Source organism: Mauremys mutica, chromosome 4, assembly GCF_020497125.1.
Source record: "Mauremys mutica isolate MM-2020 ecotype Southern chromosome 4, ASM2049712v1, whole genome shotgun sequence".
NCBI classification, from domain to species: Eukaryota; Metazoa; Chordata; order Testudines; family Geoemydidae; genus Mauremys; species Mauremys mutica.
In genome coordinates this window covers 6,175,577-6,203,341 of record NC_059075.1, presented here as the reverse complement: position 1 = coordinate 6,203,341, position 27,765 = coordinate 6,175,577, and the positions used below count along the sequence as shown (strand labels likewise).

The 27,765-nt window shown below is 44.2% G+C and overlaps 1 long non-coding RNA gene across 1 annotated transcript in view; it reads left to right on the top strand.

Moving 5' to 3' along the window:
• The first annotated feature begins 1,432 nt into the window (after positions 1-1,432).
• LOC123369884 overlaps positions 1,433-27,765 on the top strand; it is a 125,127-nt gene continuing 98,794 nt past the window's right edge. The window contains exon 1 of the long non-coding RNA XR_006579173.1: positions 1,433-1,597. This is a non-coding gene — a long non-coding RNA (uncharacterized LOC123369884). The remainder of the gene's footprint in view (positions 1,598-27,765) is intronic.

The following is a 27,765-nucleotide window of genomic DNA, read 5'->3' as shown; positions in this document are numbered from 1 at the left end:
TGGGGTGTGTGTGATGCTTTGGGGGTTCGCTGAGAGTAGTAAGGGGTTGTAACCCGAACAGCATCCCAATGCAAGAGGCTCACGGGTATGCGGTAGTGAGTTTCAGCTGGCCTGCCCAATGCAGTGTGCCCCAACTCAATAATGACCTGACACCTTTCAGATACAGGTTATGAAAGATCTCAAGAGAGCAGCTAATAACATACTGATAGCTAATATCGTTGTGCGGTGTATATCTGGAGGACAAATTCAAAACTACAAACATGTTGGGAATTATGTTCTTAAAGTGTGCCTGCCAGGCAGGGCTGAGGTCACCCCGCCCTACACAAAGGAATGTGATTTCCAAGGTACACTAAGAGACAATGGGAATGCAATTTACAGAGAAGGTAAACAGAACTATAAAGCCAACAAGGGGAGGAGATAACCACTCAACATCATGGCTGGGGGAGGATATTGCAGGAAACAGATCCATTTTGCCTTTTAGCGAACACCAGTGGGGAAAGAAACCAGCATGGAACTTAGGAAACTCCATGTCACTTTCCTCATGGACTGAATGAACTTTATTTTGGGGGGAGCCTTCAGAAAAATCAATTTCACTGGACTATAAAAGAGAAAGGCAAAGACCCCCACGTTATCTTTCACCTAAGAAGACCAAGGAACTGAGCACTTTGGACTTTGTGGGAGATCTTGACCAGAGTGGTGGTCAGCCGTCTTGCTGGAAGGTAGATTGGTAAGGAAACTCCTGTGAAGAAAAGCTGTAGCTTGTTTTGTTAAGTCTTAGCTTCCGGAGAGGGGTTTTTCCCTTTTATTTGCTTGTAGCCATTTCTAATTCTATCCTTTATACATGAACTCATTTAAAATCCTATCCACCTGTGTTAATAAACTTGTTTTACTTTTAATCTAAGCCAGTGCTGTGTTTGACTTGAAGTGATTATTAATTCCAGTTAAAATGATAAGCTGTGCATTTTGCCTCTGTAGAGGAGCAAATGGATCTTATTGTTCCTCTGAATGGACCAGGAAAGGGCTGGGATGTTGCAGAGCCTGTGGTTTGGGGAAAATTGAGGACTTGGGGAGGGGTGCTGGGGTCATCTCGAGCAAGCCTACATGGAATCAGAGCTGCTTAACACAGACACTCATTGCATTCTTGCTGGCTGGCCATCAGCCCCTAGGCTGCGAAGCACAGAAGCCGAGCATTTTAAGGAATCCAGGGTTACAGGGCAGGCAGTGACATGACTCCTCACTGGTCTGAATTGCACTCCAGAATGTGACAATTGTGTCATCACCTGCTCTGTAACCCTGGGTGCTTTTGTGCTGTGCAGCTGTGGCAAGGAGTCCTGACATCATTCACCTACTTACAGCACAGTGGCCTTACCCTGGCTTCCCCCAGCCTGGGTACTCCTGGTAGGGTGGCACCTCCAGCCCTGAGTCTCCCCAAAGCCATCTCCTCTTCTCAGCCCCTCACTGTAGCACTCACAAAACCGTTATCAGGTTCACTGCTCCTTTAAAGAGACCGTACACAGCCCCAGCCTGCTAGTTTTCCTGAGGATTTTACTCTTCAGTTTGAAACACTGCACTGAGATGGTTGGGTAACAAAACAAGGGTAAGTTTATTATCATAGAAGAAAGATTTAAGGAGGATACCAAGGAGAAGGAATTTCGATAGAAATGGTTACAGACCAAAGTAAAAATATGCTTCTAAGACTAAAAACCACTTTAACAAACCAAAGCCTTTTGTTTAAAGTAGCGTTCTCACCACAGTTGTTTTTACAGCCTGGCTGGCCAGTTCTTTGCCGGATGCAACACAGAGCAAAAAGCCCTTGGTTTCTTTGTCTCTGCAGGTGTAGGATAAGTGAAATGTCTTTGGCCCCTTTACATTAACCAAAACTCATTGTTTTGTGCCTAGCACCAGGCTGACTTCCTACTGTTATTTCCTCCCGGTTGACTTTCCACCCCCTGCTGATTCATATGTAAACGGGACTTCCATTGTTTTGATTTCATAATGCTTAAGGTTAGAGACCGGTAGGTAACTGCCTCCCTCCAGTCTGAGGGAGAACCCGTTTCTCCCTTTGTTTGGTCACAGACTTTAAAACATAATATCAGTGTGTATCCATAACTCCTCACGTAGTGTTAATACAGACATGTCACAATATTACTAATCACCAGTGTGTCCCCAGCTGTCATAAGACTTTACTTGATGCACCTTTATAGTTCAGTAACACTGTATACAATTACTTGACTCAATTGCTTATTCTTTGGGGCTTGGACCCATTGTTCTTCCCCTGGGGTGTCTGGATCCTAACATAAGAATGGCCAGACTGGGTCAGACCAAGGGTCCATCCAGCCCAGTATCCTGTCTGACAGTGACCAATGCCAGGTGCCTCAGAGGGAGTGAACCTAACAGGTAATGATCAAGAGGCCAATCTCTCTTCTGCCATCTATCTCCACCCTCTGACAAACAGAGGCTTGGGACACCATTCCTTACCCATGCTGGCTAATAGCCATTAACAGACTTAACCTCCATGAATTTACCCAGTTCTCTTTTAAACCCTGTTATAGTCCTAGCCTTCACATCCTCCTCAGGCAAGGAGTTCCCACAAGTTGACTGTGCGCTGCGTGAAGAAGAACTTTCTTTTATTTGTTTTAAACCTGCTGCCCATTAATTTCATTTGGTGGCCCCTAGTTCTTATATTATGGGAACAAGTAAATAACTTTTCCTTATTCACTTTCTCCACACCACTCATGAGAGAGAGGAGCACAGTTTGTAGGAAGGGACGAGTTTGGAAAAGATACCCAGGAAGTCAGTCTGTGTGCACACAGCTAGAATGCTCAGCTGAGTCTGCGGCAACACAAAAAAAGCTTCATTATTCAAAAGCCAGTTTAATTTAATGAGAATGGAATAATTTCACAGGGTGCATGAAACAGCTACAGTTTTGCTGTGTAGATGTGTGAGGGAAGTGAGTGGTGGGTTCAATGAAAGGGAATTTCCTGTTGCAAGCTATAATTTGTCTAAAGAAACCTGTGGCAGTGCAATGTGGTTGGACAAAGTTCGGTGCTGTTTGCTGTACCCATATACGGTTCTGGATTGCATTTTTGAATTAACATTCTCTGAAATTCTACAGTGAAAGAACATTTTCAATAGCTTTCCCAAAAATTAAATCGTAAAAGGGCAGTTTTGATCTGCACATTGTCTGTTTTGTTGCAGAGATTACACAAGGTGGGGCTTTCTCGAGCATGAGAGAAATGCAGCCAAAAAAATGGATCTTCTTTCTTAGACCCCAACTTTCCCAGGAAAAATGAATTAAGGGGGGAGTTGCAGTGAGTCTCGCTGGTGGTGACGGTCCTGGTCATGGATGCATGCTCATGAGGAACTGAATTGTGATACTCAATGCAGTTCACACAAGTCATTGAACATAGTTCTAATCATTAGAACGACTTGAAATATTTTGAACAAAAAGGTTTTTGTCAAGAAATACAGTTTGAAAGGTCATTTTTATATGAAAAATTGTCAATGTTGTAAAAACTCTTTTGTGCGAGTGTGAAACATTTTGTTGCCTTTTTCTTTCTTTTTTTCCTGGAAAGTTTTGTTGAAATGGCTGTCAACACTTTTTTTGTTTATCAAGCAAAAGAACATAACATAAGAACGGCCGTACTGGGTCAGATCAAAGGTCCATCTAGCCCAGCATCCTGTCTTCTGACAGTGGCCAATGCCAGGGAATGAACAGAATAGGTAATCGTCAAGGGATCCATCCCCTGTCGCCCATTCCCAGCTTCTGGCAAACAGAGGCTAGGGACTTCATCCCTGCTTTTGAAAAAACAGTTTAATAACATTTTCAATGGTTTTTGGAAATGTTTTAGGGGAAAAAAATCTTCAAAATCACCCTTCCTCCCCCCAAAATGGATTCTTTTTTGAACCTTTAAAAATGAAAACAACTTCAAAAATTTTCAAGAAATGAATTTTTCAACCAGCTCTCTTAGTAATGGCTGATCACTACCAATCAGGATTTGAACTGCTGATCTTTGGATGTTGGAAATCATCTTTCACCCCATCTCCTAAACCAGGTTCTAAATTCCATGTTCATTGTCACTTTTGTTTGATTCCATGTGGACAAGGGGGATCCGGTGGACATAGTGTACTTGGATTTCCAGAAAGCCTTTGACAAGGTCCCTCACCAAAGGCTCTTACGTAAATTAAGCTGTCATGGGATAAAAGGGAAGGTCCTTTCATGGACTGAGAACTGGTAAAAGGACAGGGAACAAAGGGTAGGAATTAATGGTAAATTCTCAGAATGGAGAGGGGTAACTAGTGGTGTTCCCCAAGGGTCAGTCCTCGGACCAATCCTATTCAATTTATTCATAAATGATCTGGAGAAAGGGGTAAACAGTGAGGTGGCCAAGTTTGCAGATGATACTAAACTTCTCAAGATAGTTAAGACCAAAGCAGATTGTGAAGAACTTCAAAAAAGATCTCACAAAACTAAGTGATTGGGCAACAAAATGGCAAATGAAATTTAATGTGGATAAATGTAAAGTAATGCACATTGGAAAAAATAACCCCAACTATACATACAACATGATGGGGGCTAATTTAGCTACAACGAGTCAGGAAAAAGATCTTGGCGTCATCGTGGATAGTTCTCTGAAGATGTCCACGCAGTGTGCAGAGGCGGTCAAAAAAGCAAACAGGATGTTAGGAATCATTAAAAAGGGGATAGAGAATAAGACTGAGAATATATTATTGCCCTTATATAAATCCATGGTACACCCACATCTCGAATACTGTGTACAGATGTGGTCTCCTCACCTCAAAAAAGATATTCTAGCACTAGAAAAGGTTCAGAAAAGGGCAACTAAAATGATTAAGGGTTTAGAGAGGGTCCCATACGAGGAAAGATTAAAGAGGCTAGGACTCTTCAGCTTGGAAAAGAGAAGACTAAGGGGGGACATGATAGAGGTATATAAAATCATGAGTGATGTTGAGAAAGTGGATAAGGAAAAGTTATTTACTTATTCCCATAATACAAGAACTAGGGGTCACCAAATGAAATTAATAGGCAGCAGGTTTAAAACAAATAAAAGGAAGTTCTTCTTCACGCAGCGCACAGTCAACTTGTGGAACTCCTTACCTGAGGAGGTTGTGAAGGCTAGGACTATAACAATGTTTAAAAGGGGACTGGATAAATTCATGGTGGCTAAGTCCATAAATGGCTATTAGCCAGAATGAGTAAGAATGGTGTCCCTAGCCTCTGTTCATCAGAGGATGGAGATGGATGGCAGGAGAGAGATCACTTGATCGTTGCCTGTTAGATTCACTCCCTGTGGGGCACCTGGCATTGGCCACTGTCGGTAGACAGATACTGGGCTAGATGGACCTTTGGTCTGACCCGGTACGGCCTTTCTTATGTTCTTATTCCTCCTGAATGCTTCACTGTTAGTGGCTGAGATGCTCAATAAAGAAATAATGAAAATTGTGAGGGTTTTGCAGCGCCTAGCTGAATAATGTTGCATAACTAATGTGATTCTAATAGGGTTGACGCCTGTTTATCAGAACCAATTAAATTGTTCAAAAGCTGTTGGGAACTCTTTTGTTTTTGTCCTTCTGGGATGTGCAAGCAAAGGGAAATAGTGTTCTGATGTGGAAACTGACTTCTGTGTTCAAAGTGTTATCAGTTCAGATTACAATCTCTAGTGATTTACTTAGGCAACAGGCGGGGCCGGCTCTAGGATTTTTGCCACCCCAAGCAAAAAAATTTTTGGCCTCCCCCCCCTTTTTTTTTCATGCCCCCCAGCCCCTCACCCCTTCTGAACCCCTTCCCCCAATCCCCAGCCCCGCCTCCTCCCCCGGGCGTGCAGCATTTCCCTCCCCGTTGCTTCCCGGGGGCCCCCACGACCTCCCACCCTAGCTCACCTCCGCTCCGCCTGCCACCCCGTGTGCCACCGCTCCTCTTCTCACCACTCCCTCTCAGGCAAGCGAGGGCAGAGCAGCGGAGCAGCGGCGCATTCAGGGGAGCAGGCAGAGCAGAGGTGAGCTAGGGTGCGGGGGGGGGCACAGGAAGTAATGGGGGATAGAGGAACCACTCCCAGCTCCAGCTCACCTCCGCTCCACCACAGCCGCCTCCCCCGAGCGCCCGCCGCTGGGCTTCTCCTCCCTCCCTCCCTCCCAGCCTTGCTGCTGCAAAACAGCTGTTTCGCGCACAACAAGCCTGGGAGGGAGGGGGGAGAAGAGAGAAGTGGCGGCTGGGCGCTCAGGGGAGCCGGCGGAGGCGAATGGGGGCGGTGGGGGCACTTTTTCCCCATGCCCCAGAGTCGGCACCTATGATGGCCGGCGCCAGAATGCCGCCCCTAGAAATGTGCCGCCCCAAGCTCCTGCTTGTTTTGCTGGTGCCTGGAGCCGCCCCTGGCAACAGGTTGCGAGGGTCTCCATAAAGGAAAAAAACTATAAATTTAACATTTGAAGAAAGATTTAATGCATCCTCCCCAGCATGAAAGTGACTAAGCAGACGAAAAAGCTCATCACAGCACATGGAATATTTCAAATTTCCGTTGCTTACAATCCTGTCTCACTACTGATCCATTAAGGATTCCGTACTTTCATCAAAAGCAAGCTCAAGATCAAATCATTCCTTTGCTGACCATCCTAACGCTGACTGGGACTGCAAGGAAGATCCTTATCTTCCGTTGCTGGAAATGAGAAACCTATCTTCAGAATTAAACTCCAGAGAGCTGCATAAAAGGCAACCAATTAACTCCTTGGTGCTTGGAACAGGAATGTTTCCAGTATAAAATCCTTTTTCTGGGAACTAGCATGTCTTGGAATACAGGTGTGAGATGACACCATGCCACGTAAGTTACAGTTACAAGCATTGATACGAGGAGGAAAAGCATAAGGGTCTGACAATTGATGGAAACAACCTTTTTCAATCAGGCAGACACTTTGGGCTACCATGGAGCTGTGCAAATTTACACCTGCTGAGGATCTGATCCCTTGTCTTTTAAAGTCATCTCCAGCAGTTGTGCTTAGGTTGAACATATGTAGTGGAAACAGACTACACACTCTTTGTGGTACCTGCACTACAGAGGTTCAGTGGAGTGAGCTGAGGATGTACTAAACAGCAGAATTTACTCTATTCCCGCACTTTAGTTAAGGCTTGTCTACACAGGAACTTAGTGCATGGCAAGCCAGGGTGTGAATCTAGTGTGCAGTAAGTTGCTGTGTGCACTCTGCTACCGTCCACTCGAATTTCAACGGTGCACTTTGACTTCAAAGTGTGCTACAGCAGTAGTTCTCAACCAGGGGGTACGCAGAAGTCATCTAGATGAGTTGATGTACCCCCTGGAAATTTGCCTAGTTTTACAACAGGCTACATAAAAAGCAGTAACGAAGTCAGTACAAACTAAAATTTCATACAGACAATGACTTGTTTATACTGCTCTGTGTCCTATGCACTGAAATGTAAGTACAATATTTATATTCCAATTTATTTATTTTATAATTATATGGTGAAAATGAGAGAGGCATCCATTTTTCAGTAATAGTGTGCCGTGACCTTTTGTATTTGTATGTCTGATTTTTGTAAGCAAGTAGTTTTTAAGTGTGTTGAAACTTGGGGGTGCACAGGACAAATCGGACTCCTGAAAGGAGTACAGTCGTCTGGAAAGGTTGAGAGCCACTGTGCTACAGGACTTCTAATGTGCAGTACCAGGGTTCGTGTGGCCAGTTAGTGCACTGGAAACTAACACACTGTAGATTCCTACCCTGGTTGGGTGCATAGTTACTCTCTCTCTCTCTCTCTCTCCATGTAGACGAGCCTTTAGACTATATCATTAGGCCCTCAATGTATTTTATGGAGCTCTCTTTCCAGGCAGTGGCGATATTGTAGCATATAAGACCAACTTCCATCTTCTGTCGACATTTTATTGAATCCTTGGTACATAACCTTAATAGCAGACTATTGCAAGTATTCTCCAAACTTTGTATTTCTGCTGTGCGTGGTGTTCTTTACTTTTCTGATGACATACCATAAGAGCACCGTTGGAGAAGGCAGAATTCAGCTAACCCCGTATTATGAGATAGTTATGAACTTGTGTGAATTAATGATGCTGTTACGTACAATTCCATTGAAATCATCGGTACCAATAAGTATCCTGATAGGTGAGCCATAAAATACGTGTCTTGTAATATTTTATGCAGCTGTTCACAGCTTCAGTGGGTTGACAAATAGCCGGACTACTTGTCACATTTTTGGTGCAAAGAGTCTTAGAAAGACATTAGAAAAAAAACTAGTGAGATGTCTGTCTGAGGTGTGATAGCGATATGCAGAAGGTCGCTCACTCCTGGGTTGTCACAGGCGAGGGTGCGGATGGGCAGGCCTAGCAGTCGGAGCTGGAGGAAAAGGCTAGGGACACTGCCAAGGGTCAGAGGCGGAGTCAGGAATCAAACGGGGGAGGAGGGCTGAAGCAGACTTGGGCAGGGTAGCAACAGGGCTGGCACAAGAGCGATCGCAGCTGCAGGCATAAGCATTGAGCAGCCACTGGCCTGGTGCTGCTGCTGGGCATAAGAGCAGGCCTAGCGATGCCTCTCGGCCTGTCGGGGGTCTGGTCATCAGGGTGTTCAGCTGTAGGTCGACTGGTTGATCCCAGATACAGCTGCAGGCCCTGGTTCCTGATGGGTCGGGGTAGGATAGATATGAAAATATGTGGATCCCTTTTTAACTATGATGGGAAGAGGCAATGTCGGTTTTCCCTTTCGTTGAGTCAACTCCCATGCGGAGCTCTCTGGAAATGCTTGGGAATAAACTGGAAACACCTGGCATTTAACTGCCTTTAAAGGTGCTTCTTAGGCTGTGTCTACACTGGCACGTGTACTCGAATACTGGGTCACATACATGCTCATCTGTGTTCCCCACCCCCATGCCAAGTGGCTCCAGCCCCTGTGAAATTTCCTGGTACAGGTGGATGTTCCTGCTGCTCTGGGAGAAGCCGTGGAGGCTAGTGTATTCCAACCACACATGGATCAGCACCCACAGGTGGTCAGCGGCCCGGGGGGGTGCTCTCGGAGCAGGATCTGTCATCAGCTGTATTGGTCTGTCACAGATGGGGGGACAGAGATCTTTATAGGTCAGGTAAGGGTTCAGTGCATTGTGGGAATGGGGGTGCACGCCCCTTATTCTGTACAGACTGCAGACCAGCACAAGTAGAGCCTAAGGCATGTACTTACCTGCCTCCCTCTGGCATGCTCGCTTATCAGTCCTTACACCTGTGCTTCTGGGGTTTTAGGTGTGAACAACAGGTTTGTGTCATAACGCACCTGTTCATGGACATGTGAACAGGCACCAGTGTAGATGTGCCCTTAGTGTTTACCCTGAAGTATAGAGGGAATCTCCTGAAGCGATGCTCTTCAGCAGCTGAGGAAATCTGTGCACGTGAGGTCCTCCAATGGCTGCATCCTCTGTCATATTTTGCTGTGTATTGGCATAGTCAATAAAAAACCCATTACCAAATGTATTTAGCTGCACAACTGCGTGCTAAGATCGTTTTTGATTTTTTTGCGTTGATGAGTGCTAAAAGCTGCTGAACACCACTACAGCACAAGGGATCTTTGCTGATAAATGACTCAGACAGGGATGTATTGACAAACTGTATGCCAAAATCCTGCTGAAGTAAGTATTTACAAAAGGTGTTAAATCGAGATGGGTTGCTGTGGAAGTGTCAACAGTCTGAGTTTTAGGAAGACTGGCAGATACAAATAGACCTGGCGTATCCTAATACATTGTGTGTTGTGGTTGGAACCTGTTTCAACACAGGTTAATAATGATCTCTTTCTGGGAACTAAGGACCAAACCCTGAGGCCTGTGAAGTCAAAGGCAGTATTGTCGTAGACATCAATAGGCCCAGAATTTGGCCTTAAAAGCAAAGTTAATAATATGGCTTCTGTTTGTGTGCTGTTTATTCCCCATTAATTCTTTGACTTAATGAGCCCAGTTTTTGAACCTGCCTTCCTTAATAGGCCATCCAAATCCCACATTTGTATGCTCCAGTCACCAGGCAGGCACATAAAACTGGCATTTACGTGCCCAACAGCTAATTAAGCATCCAAATGAGGGATTTACACATGCTGTTTAGCTAATCACATTTGAAAATTACTGTAGGGGATTAGACTTTCTGTGTTAGATGCCATGGTGGTTTCTGATGACTACACAGGAAATTCTGGCTTTCAGTAATAAATTGTCCCCTTCCCCCCCTCCTCCCCAAATTGGATCCATGTCAAAATTAGGACATCCATCTATAATGACATACGTTCCATTTGGCTTCAGCCGTGCATCCGCCCCACTCTGCATGTGTAGGAAAGATGAAATAGCAGAGGAGCACGTGACTGGAAGTGGGCTGTATTTTAGCTGCTCTCCAATGGAGCCATCACTGTCATCTCCTGGACAACAAGAATTTGAGGGGAAACATGCTCATGTGTGTCAGTGACATGGAATTCTGTTTCCCTCTTTGTATGGTGAAATCTAGCAGCACAGTGTGTCTGCTGGGCGGCGTGTTCATTGGTACAAACAGAGTGAAGTGTTGGGAAGGAGGAGAGCTGGGGGGTGAAGGTACCACACGGTTTATCAAAAATAGCTAGAGAGCAGGGGTTCTCAAACTGAGGGTTGTGACCCCCTGAGAGGGTCATGAAGTTATTACCTGAGGGTTGCAAGCTGTCAGTTCCGTGCCTGGCAGGGCTGACAGCCCAACCCCGCCACGTGTGGGGCTGACAGCCTGAGCCCCTGTTAAATTAAATTACCCCCGCCATTGTTAATTATAAGGGGGTTGCACTTGGAGGCTTGCTGTGTGAAAGGAGAGTCACCATGAATACAAGTTCGGGAATCACTGCAGTAGAGCCTTCAGCCTTGCAAGTACAAAGAGCGTTCCTTCGCCTTTCCGACCACGAGGCGTTTTGCTGGTTTGATCACACAGCGCAACCTGCTGCCGCTTCATTTGTAGCTTGTGACAACAAAAATAAAGGAAAACATCTAGGGGAAGGGACTAGACATATAAAACCGGCTCATGAGGCGCGAAGAAGTGAATGAGTCAGAAATTATTAAAGTGCAGACAAGGGAAACGCGGAACCTGCATAGAAATAAAGCGGGTTCACATTCCATACATGCTGGGTTATTCAGGGAGCTAGTTTACAAGCTCACGGTGCCAGGGAGAATTTAAGAATGACAAATCATGGACAACCGGGGCGGTCTCAGAACACTGAAGAAGAGGAAAAAGCAGTTTTCAAGATAGGAAAGAAAAGCGATGCTCACAATCCCCATCCCAAGAGGGAAGAGGTTTACTTTGAAGAACTTTATTACCAGCTACCTGAGCCAGCTGCTGCTCTTAGTGATTTTACCCGTCTAAGTTGAATTAAACTAAACATCCCTGGTGAGTCAGCTCAGGAGGCCCATTGCTTTTCCCTGAGGTGAATTATCGAGAGGGAGATAAAGGACAAACCTGTAAACCCACATGAATGAGATCCGCTCGGGTTCAGTGAACAGAATGCAGGTTATTGTGGGGTTGAGCATGGAGGAACTGAACGTTGTGATGTCACCCCAAGAAAATCTTGTTCTAGAATGGTTTCAGAGTAGCAGCCGTGTTAGTCTGTATCCGCAAAAAGAACAGGAGTACTTGTGGCACCTTAGAGACTAACACATTTATTTCAGCATAAGCTTTCGTGAGCTACAGCTCACTTCTTCGGATGCATAGAATGGAACACACAGACAGGAGATATTTATACATACAGAGAACATGAAAAGGTGGAAGTACCCATGCCAACAGGAAGAGTCTAATCAATTGAGATGAATCATCTATTTCCCTATGTTAAGTTCTCCTCACACCTTCTATGGGTCATCTTAATTATCACTTCAAAAGTTTTTTTTCTCCTGCTGATGACAGCTCATCTCAATTGATTAGACTCTTCCTGTTGGTATGGCTACTTCCACCTTACATGTTCTCTGTATGTATAAACATCTCCTGTCTGTGTGTTCCATTCTATGCATCCGAAGAAGTGGGCTGTAGCCCACAAAAACTTATACTGAAATAAATTTGTTAGTCTCTAAGGTGCCACACGTACTCCTGTTCTTTTTGCTCTAGAATGTGGCTGGCCAGAAAAAGCCCTGCACCGCAGAACGTGCAAGAGAAACCCAGCTATTTCTCCACTCAGCCATCTCTCATCTGCACTCGCAAGCCCAAGGCAGAGTTTTATCTGCAACGCTTTGCTTGTTTATACGGTGCAATAGGTGTGCTTTGCACTTCACAGCTCAGACAGGCTCCTGCCTGCTACCCTTCAGCTTCTCCTAGCCTGGAGTTGCAAGGGCAATGGGGGAAAGCTTATCTCACAAGATTGAATTTAGTGTTGTTGAATTCTTCTTCCAGCAACTCCACCTCAAAGAATTCTTTCACAGCAATGATGACATTACTCAATTACCACGTCCCCACTGACAATCATAAGAAAAAAATGTAACTTTGCTAGATACTAAAAATCATGGACTGAATAGTGACGCTGGATTTATGATTTAGTACAACAATCTATAATCCACTAACAATCCCCCATCCCCTGCTTTGCCCCCACTTCCTTTCCTCCCTATGACTAGAGTGGTGTTAATGGGCCACTTCACCTTGAATTGTCCCTTGAAATATGTGTTAACTACTTGTGCTGAACAATCTGTTCCGCCTTGTATTTAGCTGTGACGCTCCGAGGACAAGGCTACACTACAAAATTAATTTGACCTAAATTACGTTGATATACAGCCAGTTATTAAACAGCTTTTGCATGTCCACACTACGCTCCTTGTGTTGGCGGGGCTCGTTCTCACCAGGAGCGCTTGCACCGATTTAACGGTCAGTGTGGGGCACTGTGGGATGGCTTCTGAAAGACTGCAGCAGTTGATGTAAGGAATGCAGTGTCTACACTGACATCACATCGACCTAACTACATCTATCTAAGTGCTGTGCCTCTCGTGGAGGTGGAGTTATTGTCAGTGTAGTGGGTGAGTTACATTGGTGGGAGCTGCATTTTAGGGCTGGTTTTCACAATGGGGAGATCAACACCAGCCTAATCGACGGCAAAGCGCTCTCCGGTCAACCCCGGCTCTCCAAGAAGAGTAAAGGAAGTCGACCAGAGAGGGTCTCCTATTGATGCAGTGCAGTGAAAACACCGGGGTAAATCAACCTCAGCTATGTTGACTCCACCTATGTTATTCACATAGCTGGAGTACCGTAACTTAGGTCGACTTTTCCCCCGTAGTGAAGACAAGCCTTTAGTGTGGACGCTGACAGAGTTAGGTTGACGTAAGCTGCCTTAAATCAACTTAAATCTGTAATGTAGACCAGGCCTAAGTTTCCCAGATCTGAAGAAGAGCTTTGAGTAAGCTTGAAAGCTGGTCTCTCTCCCTAACAGAAGTTGGGCCAGTAGAAGATATTACCTCACCCACCGTGTGTCTCTAAGGTTGAATTTGGGATTTGCCCAGCAATGTAGTTAGTGCTCCAACCAGAAGCAGAAACCCTTTGGCAAAGGCAGGCTCTCTGTATTTCCTCTGCTCTCCTATTTGCCTCTTCTGTGATTCTTTTGTTTCTATGTGTGAATTCAGAAACTCCTTTTAAACTGAGAATCAACCAGCTCTCCCTAAACTCTGACCCAGAGAACGTTGGCAGCAGTTCTCAGGAAATTGTCTAGCAACAGCAGCTGAGACTTTTCACGCTAAAGTCCTTTTGTGTTGGTCCAGATGTCTCCATATGAGCATATCATTTGCTGTTGAAAAAGGCAGCTGAGGTTCCGTCTCTGAAGATGCTGTGGGTGAGCTGTCAGAATAATCTGGTGAAGTGGTGTGATCTGCCGTAACTCCTCAAGAGAGTAGCATACACACGTTGCTTCTCTCGAACCAGAGCATGAGGATGAAGAGGCCAAAGTAGGAAACTTTCCACTGGTTTCACTAACACCAAGATAATACAGCATGACACAGGCTTCCTTCTGAAAACAGTGCATAGCTTTTGTGTCCTCTAGCACTTCTGAAATGACATCCCACAGGCAGAGGTTTTACACAATTGCTATTTCTAACTTGTTCCATGGCAGTGCTGAGTTCTTGATGAAGCAGTAGCAATTGAAAAGCATACCTGCAACAGTCAAGTCCTGTTTCTTTAGCATCTCCAGAGTGCTCTCAAAGTGCCTACTGCCAAATTTGGTTTGTCGTTTAGTTAGTGAGAGCACAGTGAGGTCCTGGTCAAAGAGTAGGGCTTCTTGGTGTTATGGTAATTCAAGATCAAAATAGGCAGAAGTGGAGCATATTTGTGGAACTTGCAACATACCAGTGCTACATCTCCATTGAGGAGAGACTGCTAATCACATCAGATTGAAAGAGACAAAGCAGATGCAATAGCATTGGGGGCCTTTTTTGGGCCTTTTCTACATAATCAGAGCAGAATAGTTACTAACCACTCCATGATTCTAAATGTATCAGGTGGAGGTGGTCAGTTGAAGACATATCCATCAAATGGTTGAATGTTTGTCTATTTTACAAGTTACACTAGTAGCGGTCAGCGTGGGGACTCCTGGCTTTTCATGCAACATGTCTGTGGTACCGTGGTATTGTTGGTAGAAACTGTGGAACTTGGAACATGAGCAAAAACCAACCAAACCCTCCAAAACCCATTGTGATGTGAAAAAGAAGCCTGGTCATACAGATTAACAATCCAATTAAAAAAAAATCTCCCTCCATAACGAGGCACAGTCATGTGTCCTCTCTTACTCCCCAGAAGTATTCAGGTCAGAGGGGTATTAATGATACTCCAGGAATTTCAGTGCAATCGGCATGGAGATGGTATCGGCCTTTTACCTCCTGCTCATCAAACAAAGACACCCAAGAAACCTGCTTTCTGCATGACTAAGTGAGAGAGGCACCTGGATGGAGAGTAGCTGGCTTAAACTAAATCCGGGCAAGACCGAGGTGATTGTGGTGGGAAGAAATCGTCTTGGAGAATTGGCCAGAATGATCATATGATCTCATTGCATCTGTCTGCAGTTGTTAAGGTGGTACATGGGCTCAGGTACATCCGAGACTCTGGGCACTCAAACTGTAGCAAGAGCCAGAAATATCTTTTACCATCTTAGGCTGGTGAAGAGGTTGCATCCATGCTGTTGGATGCAGACTCTCCATCCAGACCATGGTACGGCTTGTGTTTGTCACCTCCAGGCTTGACTGCCCCAATGTGTTAGTACTTTGTACAATAACACGATGGTACAGACCTCAGATGGTCATTTTATGAGCAATATGGGGTGATGAAAATGCATTAACCAGGTGCTCTGTTCACGGCCCAAGCTCTCTGTCAAATACTTGGTTCAGTTTAAAGTCTGGAACCTGATCTTCAAGTCCCTCAGTGGAAGCATTTCTCATCTGTGAGTGACCATGATCTACCACACCAGTTCATTCATCAGAGACACGGGAGCTGACTGGGCCTAGAGAGAGGCACTTGCAAGTGAAAGGCAGTGGGTTGCTATGGCACAGGGCCCATGGTTGTACAATTCCCCTCTACCAGACTCACCACAGTTCTCGCCACCTTCACAGTGAGATACAAAACTCCTCTCTTTGCCCACCACCTTCCCCCATTACTGTCCTGTAGAGGATGGTAAAAAGAAAAAACTCACAACCCACATTATCAGAGTTTGACCTGGGAAAATGTGGAGAAATACAGTCATTCTTTGATAGCATAGCCAAGATTTCCTTGACTTTTACATAGCGGCTGGGAAATCCTCACACATTCCTGTGCCATAAGGAAATATGCATCTTTGTTTCATTGTTTGTTTCTTTCTTCCTTAGTGGGATGCAGTTTGTGTTACGTGACTAAAGAAGTTGTTGCTCTCTTTTTTCTATTTGAGTTTCCTCATGCCTGGTAACACGCTGCAATGCAGGGGCCTTTTCCCCATAGGCCAGGAGGGAGGTACTAATACAAAGCTTGTAGGCTGACCAGCAGAAGCTGCCAGATGCGTAACTCTCAGGCAGTCTTTTCAAACTAGTCAGGAAGCAATTGTTTAATCAGTGGGTTGACTCTGAGTTCTCCTCGCTTCCTTATGAAATTACTGAACAGCGTATACTATATTTACATACTTAATTGCTATCCTTTATGCTGATTACATTTTTCCTTCTTTTTTGCCATTGCTTTTTTGAGCTACAGACTTGGCATGCTAGAAAGGTGTTTATAAAGATAGATTAAATGTTAGTGAAAAGGTTCTCTGGGTAGCCATTCCAGGTTTGAAATGATTTCACGTTGGCTGCGTTCACGCACCTTTTTGTGTTTGTTTCTGGTGAATATGAGCAAATGAGTTGGTGGGCAGGATTGTTTGCTGAAACAGAGCATTTTGAACAAATATCTTAGAATGTTTGCAGAAAGCACATTTTATGTTCACAGTCAAGTCTATTTACATCCCACAGCTTGCCTAAGCTGAGAGTTGTGAGTGAGAGTTGTGTTCGTATTCTTGGCATTAAGTCGAGTTTGTTCAAGCTGGGAATTGCACTCTGCCAAGGGTGTGTCTTGTCCCCACTCCTGTTCATGATTTCTATGGACAGGATATCAAACCACGGCCAAGCTGTGGAGTGCATCTGGTACAGGGACTCAGAGGTGGCATTTCTGCTGTTTGCTGATGACATTGTCCTTGCTTCTTCAGACTGCAGTCTCCGACGCGCACTCACATGTTTTGCTGCTGAGTGTGAAGCGGCTGGGATGAGAATCAGCACCTCCAAATTGGGGCTCATGGTCCTCTCCCAGAAGGAAGTGGACTGCTCTCTCCAGGTGACGGGGGAGCAGCTGCCCTTAGTGGAAGAGTTCAGGTATCTAGGGGTCTTGTTGACGAATGATGGCAAGCGGGAGCGTGAGATCGACCAGCGGTTTGGTATAGGGGCAACAGTGGTGCGGGCACTATACCAATCCATGGTGATGAAGTTCTTGGACAAAGTTCTTGGTTTACAGGTTGCTGTATATCCCCATCCTCACCTATGGCCATGAACTTTGGGTAATGACTGAAAGGATGTGATTGTGGGTATGAGTGGCGGAAATGAGGTTTCTCTGCAGGATGACTGGGCTTACTCTTCAAGATAGGGTGAAGAGCTCGGCTCTTCGGGAGGGCCTCGGAGTAGAGCTGGTACTGCTCCGGATCGAGAGGAGCCAGTTGAGGTGGTTTGGGCACCTGATAAAGATGCCCCCTGCGAGGCTTCCTTTGAAACTCTACCCGGCACATCCCACTGGGTGGAGGCCCTGAGGCTGACCCAGGACACACTGGAGAGATTATATCTCCTGGCTGGCTTGAACACTGGGGAATCCCCCAGGAGGTGTTGGAACCTGTTGTGGAGGAAAAAGAGGTCTGGTCCTCCGTACTCTCCATGCAGCTGCCGCAACCTTCATCAGGAAATGTGGCATAAAGGAAAAAAGAAAGAAAGAAAAGAGAGCTTGCCCTAAGAGCTGTCACTGGAAGAGGATGTGGATTGCATTAGTGTTCCTTACTGCTGACTATCAGAGGGGGAGCCATGTTAGTCTGGATCTGTAAAAGCAGCAAAGAGTCTTGTGGCACCTTATAGACTAACAGACGTTTTGGAGCATGAGCTTTCGTGGGTGAATACCCACTTCGTCACCTTACTGCTGAGGTGACAATCCTGCAAACCCTTCCATCTGAACAGCTTTGTGGTAGAATCTGCTTAGTAAATACTAGGACTGTCAATCAATTGCAGTTAACTTAAAAAAAATCACAATTAAAAAAATTAATTGTGATAATCACAGTTTTAATTGCACTGTTAAACAATAGAGTACAAACTGAAATTTATTAAATATTTTGGTTGTTTTTCCTACATTTTCATGTATATTGATTTCAGTTACAACACAGAATACAAAGTGTATATTATTTTTTTATTCCAAATATTTGCACAGTAAAAATGATAAACAAAATAGTATTTTTCAGTTCACCTCATACAAGTACTGTAGTGCAATCTCTTTGTCCTGAAAGTTCAACTTACAAATTTATATTGTTTTTGCTATATAACTACACTCAAAAATAAAACAATGTAAAACTTTATAGCCTACAAGTCCACTCAGTCCTACCTCTTGTTCAGCCAATCACTAAGACAAACAAGTTTGCTTACATTTACAGGAGATAATGCTGCCTGCTTCTTATTTATAATGTCACCTGACAGTGAGAACAGCATTTGCATTTCCATGTATTTACATGCCAAATATGCTAAACATTCATATGTTCTCATTGTCAGGTGACATTGTAAACAAGACGTGGGCAGCATTATCTCCTGCAAATGTAAACAAACTTGTTTGTCTGAGCGATTGGTTGAACAAGAAGTAGGATTGAGTGGACCTGCAGGCTCTAAAATTTTACATTATTTTATTTTTGAATGCAGGGTTTTTTTTGTACATAATTCTACATTTGTAAATTCAACTTTCATAGAATCATAGAACTGGAAGGGACCTCGAGAGGTCATCTAGTCCAGTCCCCTGCACTCATGGCAGGACTAAGTATTATCTAGACCATCCCTGACAGGTGTTTGTCCAACCTGCTCTTAAAAATCCCCAATGATGGAGATTCCACAACCTCCCTAGGCAATTTATTCCAGTGTTTAACCACCCTGACAGTTAGGAACTTTTTCCTAATGTCCAACCTAAACCGCCCCTGCTGCAATTTAAGCCCATTGCTTCTTGTCCTATCCTCAGAGGTTAAGAAGAACAATTTTTCTCTCTCTTGCTTGTAACAACCTTTTATGTACTTGAAAACTGTTACGTGCCCTGTCAGTCTTCTCTTCTCCAGATTAAACAAACCCAATATTTTCAATCTTCTCTCATAGGTTATGTTTTCTAGACCTTTAATCATTTTTGTTGCTCTTCTCTGGACTTTCTCCAATTTGTCCACATCTTTCCTGAAATGTGGTGCCCAGAATGGACACAATACTCCAGCTGAGGTCCAATCAGCGCGGAGTAGAGCAGAAGAATTACTTCTCGTGTCTTGCTTACAACACTCCTGCTAATACAGCCCAGAAGGATGTTTGCCTTTTTTGCAACAGTGTTACACTGTTGACTCATATTTAGCTTGTGATCCATTATGACCCCCAGCTCCCTTTCCGCAGTGCTCCTTCCTAGGCAGGCATTTCCCATTTTGTATGCGTGCAACTGATTGTTCTGTCCTAAGTGGAGTACTTTGCATTTGTTCTTAATGAATTTCATCCTATTTATTTCAGACCATTTCTCCAGTTTGTCCAGGTCATTTTGAATTTTAATGCTATCCTTCAAAGCTCTTGCAACCCCTTCCAGCTTGGTATCATCTGCAAACTTTATAAGTGTCCTCTCTATGCCATTATCTAAATCATTGATAAAGATATTGAACAGAACCAGACCCAGAACGGATCCCTTTCATGATAGAGATTGCACTACAGTACTTGTATTAGGTGACTTGAAAAATACTATTTCTTCTGTTTTCTTATAGTGCAAATACTTTTAATAAAAAATAAATATAAAGTGAGCACTGCACATTTTGTATTCTGTGTTGTAATTGAAATCAATATATTTGAAAATGTAGAAGACATCCAAAGTATTTAAATAAATGGTATTCTATTATTGTTTAACAGTGCAATTCATCGAGTGATTAATCACAATTAATTTTTTAAATTGCACGATTAATCGTGATTAATATTTTTAATTGCTTGACAGCCCTAGTAAATACCACTGCTGCTGCTGAATAAGGGAGTGTCCTGATTGTAAGACAAAAACAAAAGCTACAGTCTAGAAAGGCTTGAAATAAAATACTATATTGTTAGGCAGCTGATGTGCTGTGAGTGCCCTTCATCCTCCAGAGAGCATAATCTCTCATTGTTTCCTTGTGTTCCCTGTGTCTACTTGTTGTATCCATCTGTTGTCTCATACGTACTTGCAGGCACTTCAGGGCAGGAGTCATCTTATGTTTATACAACAGCTAGCAAAATGGGGCCCCGATCTCTGATTTGGATTCCAGGTGCTACCTCAGTACAGTGGTACTAAGTAAAATGCTCCTCACTCCATTTCCTCCTTATTTGCTCTGTTTCTCCTTATTTTAAACTTGTTATGGGGCAATTTCTGAGTGAAAGATTGAGCGCTCAGGTTTACATCTTTCTAAACTCAGTAGAACAATCTTTCACCGCTTGGTACCACCCAAAGGCAATCCCTGACCTTTTAGTGAGATTTATGTAAAAACAGTCCCATTTAACCAACAGTCTATTCACTATCATTGGGATCAGCTGGGTCACTAGTTAAACAGAGTCTACAGTATCAACACAGAAAAATGCTTGTGTTCCTCTCTTCAGGGCAACAGGAGTCTTTTAATATATATTCATTCTTTCACTCAAGTGTCATAGAAATTCCCAGGGCCTCCAACTTATTGATCTTAAGAGGCTATTCTATTCTATTTGATTATGTTCTGTATAGTTCTTACCCTGTGCATACCACCATAGTATCTGCGTGCCATTCAGAAGTGCATGGAACATTGTGACTAACTTCTGTCATGTGGTGTTTGTTCTCTCAGCCTCGTGAACAGTGGAGTGTCTTGTTTTGGTAGGGTTTATTTACTTATTTAAAAAATACACCCATTGCTCTGTGTTTATGATAGAAAAGGCAGCGTCAAAGAATTACACCGTGGAGTTAGAATGGAAAGTGGTGAGGTTTGTGATGGTTCTTAGTTCCTAGTCGAGTCCTTTCCACCCAAGAAAGCTCAGTCTCCTGCACAGATGAGTTTTACCATTACTGTAGAGCATTCCATTGTGACAGAGGTGAGAGATTATCGATCATGGTCTTCGTCCCAGAGCTTTAGGTTCTTTAGACATTCTGGGCCCACGCCCTGGAGTGCTTTGAAGATAAGGGCCATGACCTTGACTTGATACTCTATGGGAAGCCAGTGTAGAGAGCGGAGGGTGGGTTTAATATGTTTCCAGTGACCTGTGTTGCTGAGGAGAGGGGCTGCAGCATTCTCTTCTAGCAGGAGTTTCCTGCGTGGTAGAGGCTTCATGCCTGGGTATATTGCATTGCTGTAGTTCATCCGAGAGGAGATAAAGGCATGAATAAGTCAGGCCAGGTCATCATCTGCCAGACTATGATGGAGTCTCCTACCCAACTGGAGATGGTAGAAAGTGTTATGCATGGATGTTGCTATGTGAGAGCTTAGTGTGAGCGATGAATCCAAGAGGACTTTTAAACTACAGACTGAATTGACTAATTGTGGGTGTGAACCTTTGATCAAGGGAGACTGCACCATGACTGTAAACTCTTCAAAATGCTTTCCTCAGCCTCACCTCTGCCTGGCTTGGGTTCAGCTTCAGCCCCCTGTTCTACATCCATGAACTGATCTCAGCCAGGTACTGGGCCACCTTGACGGTATTGATGTTCTCATATGTGATACAGGCTAGGTAGACCTGTGTGAGATCTGCATATTGCTGGCCCTTGAGTCTGTTACCTGACCTGTTCACTTCATCGTTGCAGTTAGATGTTGAAGAGGACCAGAGAGTGAATTGATCCTTAAGAGATTCCATAAGTGAGGGATTCAGCGGTGGAGTTGCATTTTCCTATCACTATTTGTTGGTGAACTAGCCGTTTAGTGCCCTACCATGGACTCCTGCTATCTCTCAGGTGATACAGCAGCCTAATAAGCTACAACCCATAGATGGATTGTCCCATATCAGCGTGAGATGAATCTTTGTCAGTTAATTAGATTGCTCCATTATTTTTCAGAGGGGTAGCCGTGTTAGTCTGGATCTGTAAAAGCAGCAAAGAGTCTTGTGGCACCTTATAGACTAACAGATGTTTTGGAGCATGAGCTTTCATGGGTGAATACCCACTTCGTCGGATGCATGTCATGCATCTCATGCATCCGACGAAGTGGGTATTCACCCATGAAAGCTCATGCTCCAAAACGTCTGTTAGTCTATAAGGTGCCACAAGACTCTTTGCTGCGCCATTATTTTTGACTTTTTGGTAGAGATTCCAGTATTAACACTCTTAAATAGAGATGGTCAATTTTTTTAAGCTAATTTTTATTAACAAAACAGCCTCTTCTTGCAAACAGAAATGTGTGTGAGTTTTTAAAATAAGAGCTGAAAATGGAAAATTGTGGGAGATTTTTTATTTCATGTGTTTTGGTTTTTGTTTATTCAGTTTACTGATCTTCCCCTCCTCCCATGTCCTCTCCTCCTTTCTCAGTGACAAAGGGGGAGGGGGATGGGGTGAAGAAAAAAACTGAAAAACCAACACTGCTCTAAATTGAAAAACTGAAACTTTTTGAAACTGAGAACTTTCAATTAAAAAATACTCACAAACCTGTGGAATTGAATTTATTTTGAAATTATTGACTTTTTATGTAAAAACTTTCTGCCCTGCTCTACTCATAAGCAAGGTTAGACTTTCTGAGCCAAAGTTTTTAAAAGCGAGTAGTGATTTTTCTGTGCCTCAATTCTCAGGTGCTTAACCTGAGACATCTTAAAGGGTCCTGATCTTCAGAAAGTGCGGCGCGTGTGCCCTGAATTACCAGTCACTTTCGAAAATGGAGGCCTCACCTGCCTATCTCCAATAGGATGGACAATGAGATGTTAGACGCAGTGTTGTTTTAACCATTTTGGTCCCAGGATATTAGAGAGACCAGGGGGGAGAGGTGATATCTGCTATTGGACCAACTTCTGTTGATGAGAGAGACCAGCTTTCGAGCTGACACAGTCCTAAAGAAGAGCTCTGTGTCAGCTGAAAAGCGTCTCTGTCGCCAACAGAAGTTGGTTCAGTCAGAGATATTACCTCCCCCACCTTGTCACTAATGAGATGCTATAACTTATACTACATAATCTATTGGAAGGGGAACAGGAAATGTGAGGATTAAAAATTGAATACACCCTTAGTGCAAAACTGTGTATTACAAGGCTAGTCTGGAGCCTGCACTCAGGCTATCTGTGTTCTGGCTCCCGCAGCATGCAGTATGCATTACAGATCCTCTCTTGTAATACAGCTCTCATGCTCTGCAAATCTGAGGTCTCAGAGAGGCTGCAAAACGCTGCTGTATATCTTCATGGATAAGCTGCAAGAAGCCTGAGAGAGGCCTGGTGCGCGTACATGTGGCCAACACGTGATCCCTTCACTGCGCTAAGACTCCGCCTTTGCTCTTCCTCCCTCTGATCTGCAGAGCATTGCTAGTCTCGACCACATCCAAGTCTGGCCCCACAACCCCTCTTCTGCGCGAGTCTCTCCTCCAGTGGTAACGGCTCCATGTAAAGAGCTGCACCCAAGAAGCTATTTGTAGCACGCAAGAAAAACAAACAATTTTTCTAGGGTCCTACAAAGCGAGAGGACCATGCGGTGTGTTCTTGAGCACCATCTACTGGCACCTTATCTATTAACCATTTACATATATCTACAGCTAAAGAGCACTCTCAACGCGCAAGGCCATCCTCTGTATTCAGAAAAACAGGCTGGAAATGTCAGGCCTGATAGTGCCGGAATCCGGCTCCTTCCCCTTGCTCCTTTCATGCCCCTGGCAGTCTGAAAGGAACAATGTGGTCTTCAGCATCAGCTGCCTCTTCCTGAGGGTGCAGCTTTTCTTTCAGACCAAGGGGACTGTTCTCCTACAGGGAGACATCTGGGCTATTTTGCACATTTCCTGTCTCAGGGAGCACAAGCATGAAGGAAGCAGGGGCTATGGAGACTGCCATACTGGGATGGCTGTGCATTGGTGGCATGAGCCACAAAAAAAATGCCATTCCTCCCCATAACCAGCATAGAAGAATTTGCAGTCTGGGTCCCCAGGCTGAAGGGTATTAAAGAGAGGAGAGCAGGCCTACCATCCGGGACAGAGATGAACCACGTTTCAGGTGTTTTCTCCACCAGTGAGTATAGAGACCAAGAGGCTGAGGTCTGGTCCATCCTCCAGCCATCAAATGTCTATTATCTGCTGTGGTGCCCCCTTATATGTGTTAGCTGTGGGGATGCCCTGCGTCTCCGATGGTAAAAACTAGCCCTGCCAGGGCTGCGACCTTACACTGGGCACAAACCAGGCGAATCTGCTGCTCCATGCGCCTTAAAGGCAGCACAGATTAACCTGTCAAAAACTCACCCGGTTCATGTTTGCTTTCCAGTCCTGGCTTGGTCATTAAAAGAGAAGCAAATTTTACTGAGTTCTAGCTAGACGGACAAACATTGAGGAAGTATCAGAGGGGGAGCCGTGTTAGTCTGGATCTGTAAAAGCAGCAAAGAATCCTGTGGCACCTTATAGACTAACAGACTTGCATCCGACAAAGTGGGTAATCACCCACGAAAGCTCATGCTGCAAAACGTCTGTTAGTCTATAAGGTGCCACAGGATTCTTTGCTGCTTAAACATTGAGGAAGATCACTTGTTGTGCAACACTAAACTGAATAATCTAAATGGCACAAGCGTCGCAGAGAACAATCTTTCTGAAGTTTCTGGCATACCATATGGAAGGCTAGATAGTGATACGTGTAGATTCTTTCCAGGAGTGTTTCTGTTTCGGAGGCTGGACTCGTTATTATATTGGGAAACAGTTTCCAAAAATAGAGAGAGATGTTGAATTATTAAGAGTAGATTCATGGGAAATTGGTGAAGGTATATTTAATAAATGCAGGGAAGAAGAGATTATCGCTCCCAGTAGGTTCCCGTAGCACTGTTGTTGCATCAGTTATGGGAGTATCAGCGATTTGCAGGGTCTATCTATATAAAACCCTTTTTTTGAAAGGCATTTCTGCTTCCATAAAATATATCTTTAATTCTGTTCCTTCATGGGTTATTAATAAAGAACAGAGGACAGGTGCAATAAATCAAATTTTGTTTCATAGGAATTCATCTGTTCTTACTTCATATTCCTTTCTGCTTGTGACTCCATTCTTTCCGTGGGGCCCTGTTCTGATGCCACAATTAGGATTTGTTTTCCACATGAAGCATAGACAGCTGCAGCTGATGCTCTTGAACCTTGTCCTGAGATGGCCCTTCCCAGTGCCATTGTACTCCTCTACTCGCTTTTCTCCTCGTGCTGTCACCCAGCAATCAGCTTATTGCTGGGTGGTGGTGTTGGGGCATCTGTTTACTGGTCTCTCCCCTATGGCTACGTCTCTTTTCCTTTCCATTGCTATTCCTAATGGAGACCAAACCCCTGCTGGAAAATGCAGTGAGTCACAGTGCAGAAACGTTTGCATGTTACAAAGAGCAAAACAGGGGGTCTGTAGGTAAACCCTGAAGGTACAGAACTCCAAATCCAAAATGCCTGGTGTTTCCCCACCCCCAGTCTAAGGAGCAGGCGAATGTATTTCACTCTGATTTCATAACACCAAGGTTTGTGTGTTCATGTGTGCATACATATTCGTGTATGCATGTGCACATGTGTATATTATGGAAGTGATAGCTTTACCCCATACTGCAACCAACATTCCATTAAAAGGCTCGTTTTGAGCTGGCTTTTTAGCTGAAGGAGCTATGGTACCTTGTATTGGAGGAGGATAAAGGAGGAATAAAGGTGGCAACAGGTACTTCCAACCTTGTTGGGTATGAAGAACTCGTGTCTTTTCCCAAGCCTCTTGATGGTCCCTTGGGGAGGAACTGGGGGGAGGGATAGCTCAGTGGTTTGCGCATTGGCCTGCTAAACCCAGGGTTGTGAGTTCAGTCCTTGAGGGGGACCCTTAGGGATCTAGGGCAAAATCAGTACTTGGTCCTGCTAGTGAAGGCAGGGGGCTGGACTTACTGACTTTTCAAGGTCCCTTCCAGTTCTAGGAGATTGGTATAGCTCCAATTTTTTTGTATTTATTAAATGACCATTAAAAGTAGAGTGTGAGTGACAGCTATGTGATGGCTAGGTTCCAAGAGATTGCGTGGTTATCTGAGAGTTCCCATTATCTGGCTGTTGATCACTGAGAAATTGTCTATATAAGGGTCTGTGTCTTGGAATTGTTTATAGAACTCCAGCTTGGGAATATTTATCATTTTGTACTGTACAAGGGTCGATCACCGCCAGATGAGCCCAGGTCCCCATTCTGTTAGGCACTATGGATACACATAGCAAGAGACAATCCCTGCCCTGAAGAGCTTACAGCCTAAGGTTGGGATATTGCAAAGACTCAAATGCTCAACTTTAAATATCTGAGCATTTCCACTGATGTCACTGGGACTACCTCATGTGCTTACAGTCAAACGTGTGCATAAACCTTCCCAGGATTGGGGCCTAAACAGACACAGGATGGGAGAAACAGAAGTAGTATTGCCAACATTTTAGATACGGGACTGAGGCGCAGGGAAATTGGCTTGCTGCAGCTCACACAGAAAATTGGTGGCAGAGCTGGCAATTTAAACTCAGATCTCCTGAGTTCTATTCTAGTGCCTTAACCACAAGACATTACTTCCTCTTCTGGGAACCTGTTGGAATTACTCCCTGATCTTCCTCTTTAGTGAGAGGGTTGGGGTGAGAAGTAGGGTGAGGGTTACTTTTTTTTATACCACTCTATCTTGCATTTTTTCTCTCTTTCTCTGGATGTGTATTTATGAGATGTGTATATAATACATACACAGCTATGGGATATTTGTTACATACACAGACAGCTGTAGTTTTTAATATAAAAATGTTGGGTCTCATACTATGTTGTTTCTTTACTTGGTTTCGCCTCCCCACCCCCAACCTGGCTTCAATGTTGGGTTTTTATTTTAAGTGAAACGAGCATTCTCACTTCAAACAAATCCAAACTGTGGATTCTATAATCAGCAGCATATAGTAATTTCTCTTCAAGCGTAATTGGAAGGTTTACCACTTAAGGATAACACTTAAACTATGCTATTATATGGCTCATTTGCCAGAGTATGCCTGTAAAGCTAATGACTTTATCAAATGTTATCAATGTGTAAGAGTGTCAAGAGAGGAATTTTTTAATTTGATGTCAAATATTCCTGCTGCTGTTGCTGAATCTTATAATTTTATTATCTTCTATTAATTGAAAGTTCTTCATTATGTGCGTGATGATAACTCGCTAACGTTACTCCTGAAAACAGCAAACAGCTGCAGTAGGAATCAAGCAGTTCAGTTGTCTTTTATTTACACCAATTTTCCTCTGGTGCAACTCATGTGAGTTGCTCCTGTTTTACCCCGATGGAAGTGGAGGGAAGAATTGGATCTTTATTACTTCGGCATGGCATGCTGTGAACTACGAAGCGGTGATGCCAGTACCAGTGTCAGTTAGAAGGAGATGATTTTACGGAGTGTTTATGACATGCAGATTCTGTAATCGTGAAAGTTAAAAGGCCTTTTCTTCTTTTCACCAGCATCTTTTCTCAATTTTCCTTTTCCACAGCTTTTGTGGGTCATATAATTCTGTGCCATTCTGCTTCAGTCCTCGAATGCAGATGTCCTCATGAGATGGTCCAGGCACATGAGAAGTAAAGATGGATAGAGGACCTCCAAAAGCCCTCATCGTCAATGTCACCGTGAATATAGGACTTTCTGACAACCAGTATAGCAAAGCAGGGTGTTGCTGGCAATGTCCCTGTGAAACTCACGAAGGCCTGGATCCTGCGAACGCTTATGTGTGGTGGAGCTGCATTAAGGTACAGGCCCTGCAGGCCCATGTTGAGGGCCCCAGCTCCTAGAGTCGCATGATAACTTCCAAATCTGCAAAGGAAACCTTGAGAATGTGATGCGAGGGTAAGTGATGCAGCGATGTCTTCCTGAGTCTGCAGACAGCCTGAACAAGAAGGGCGAACTGCCCCATGT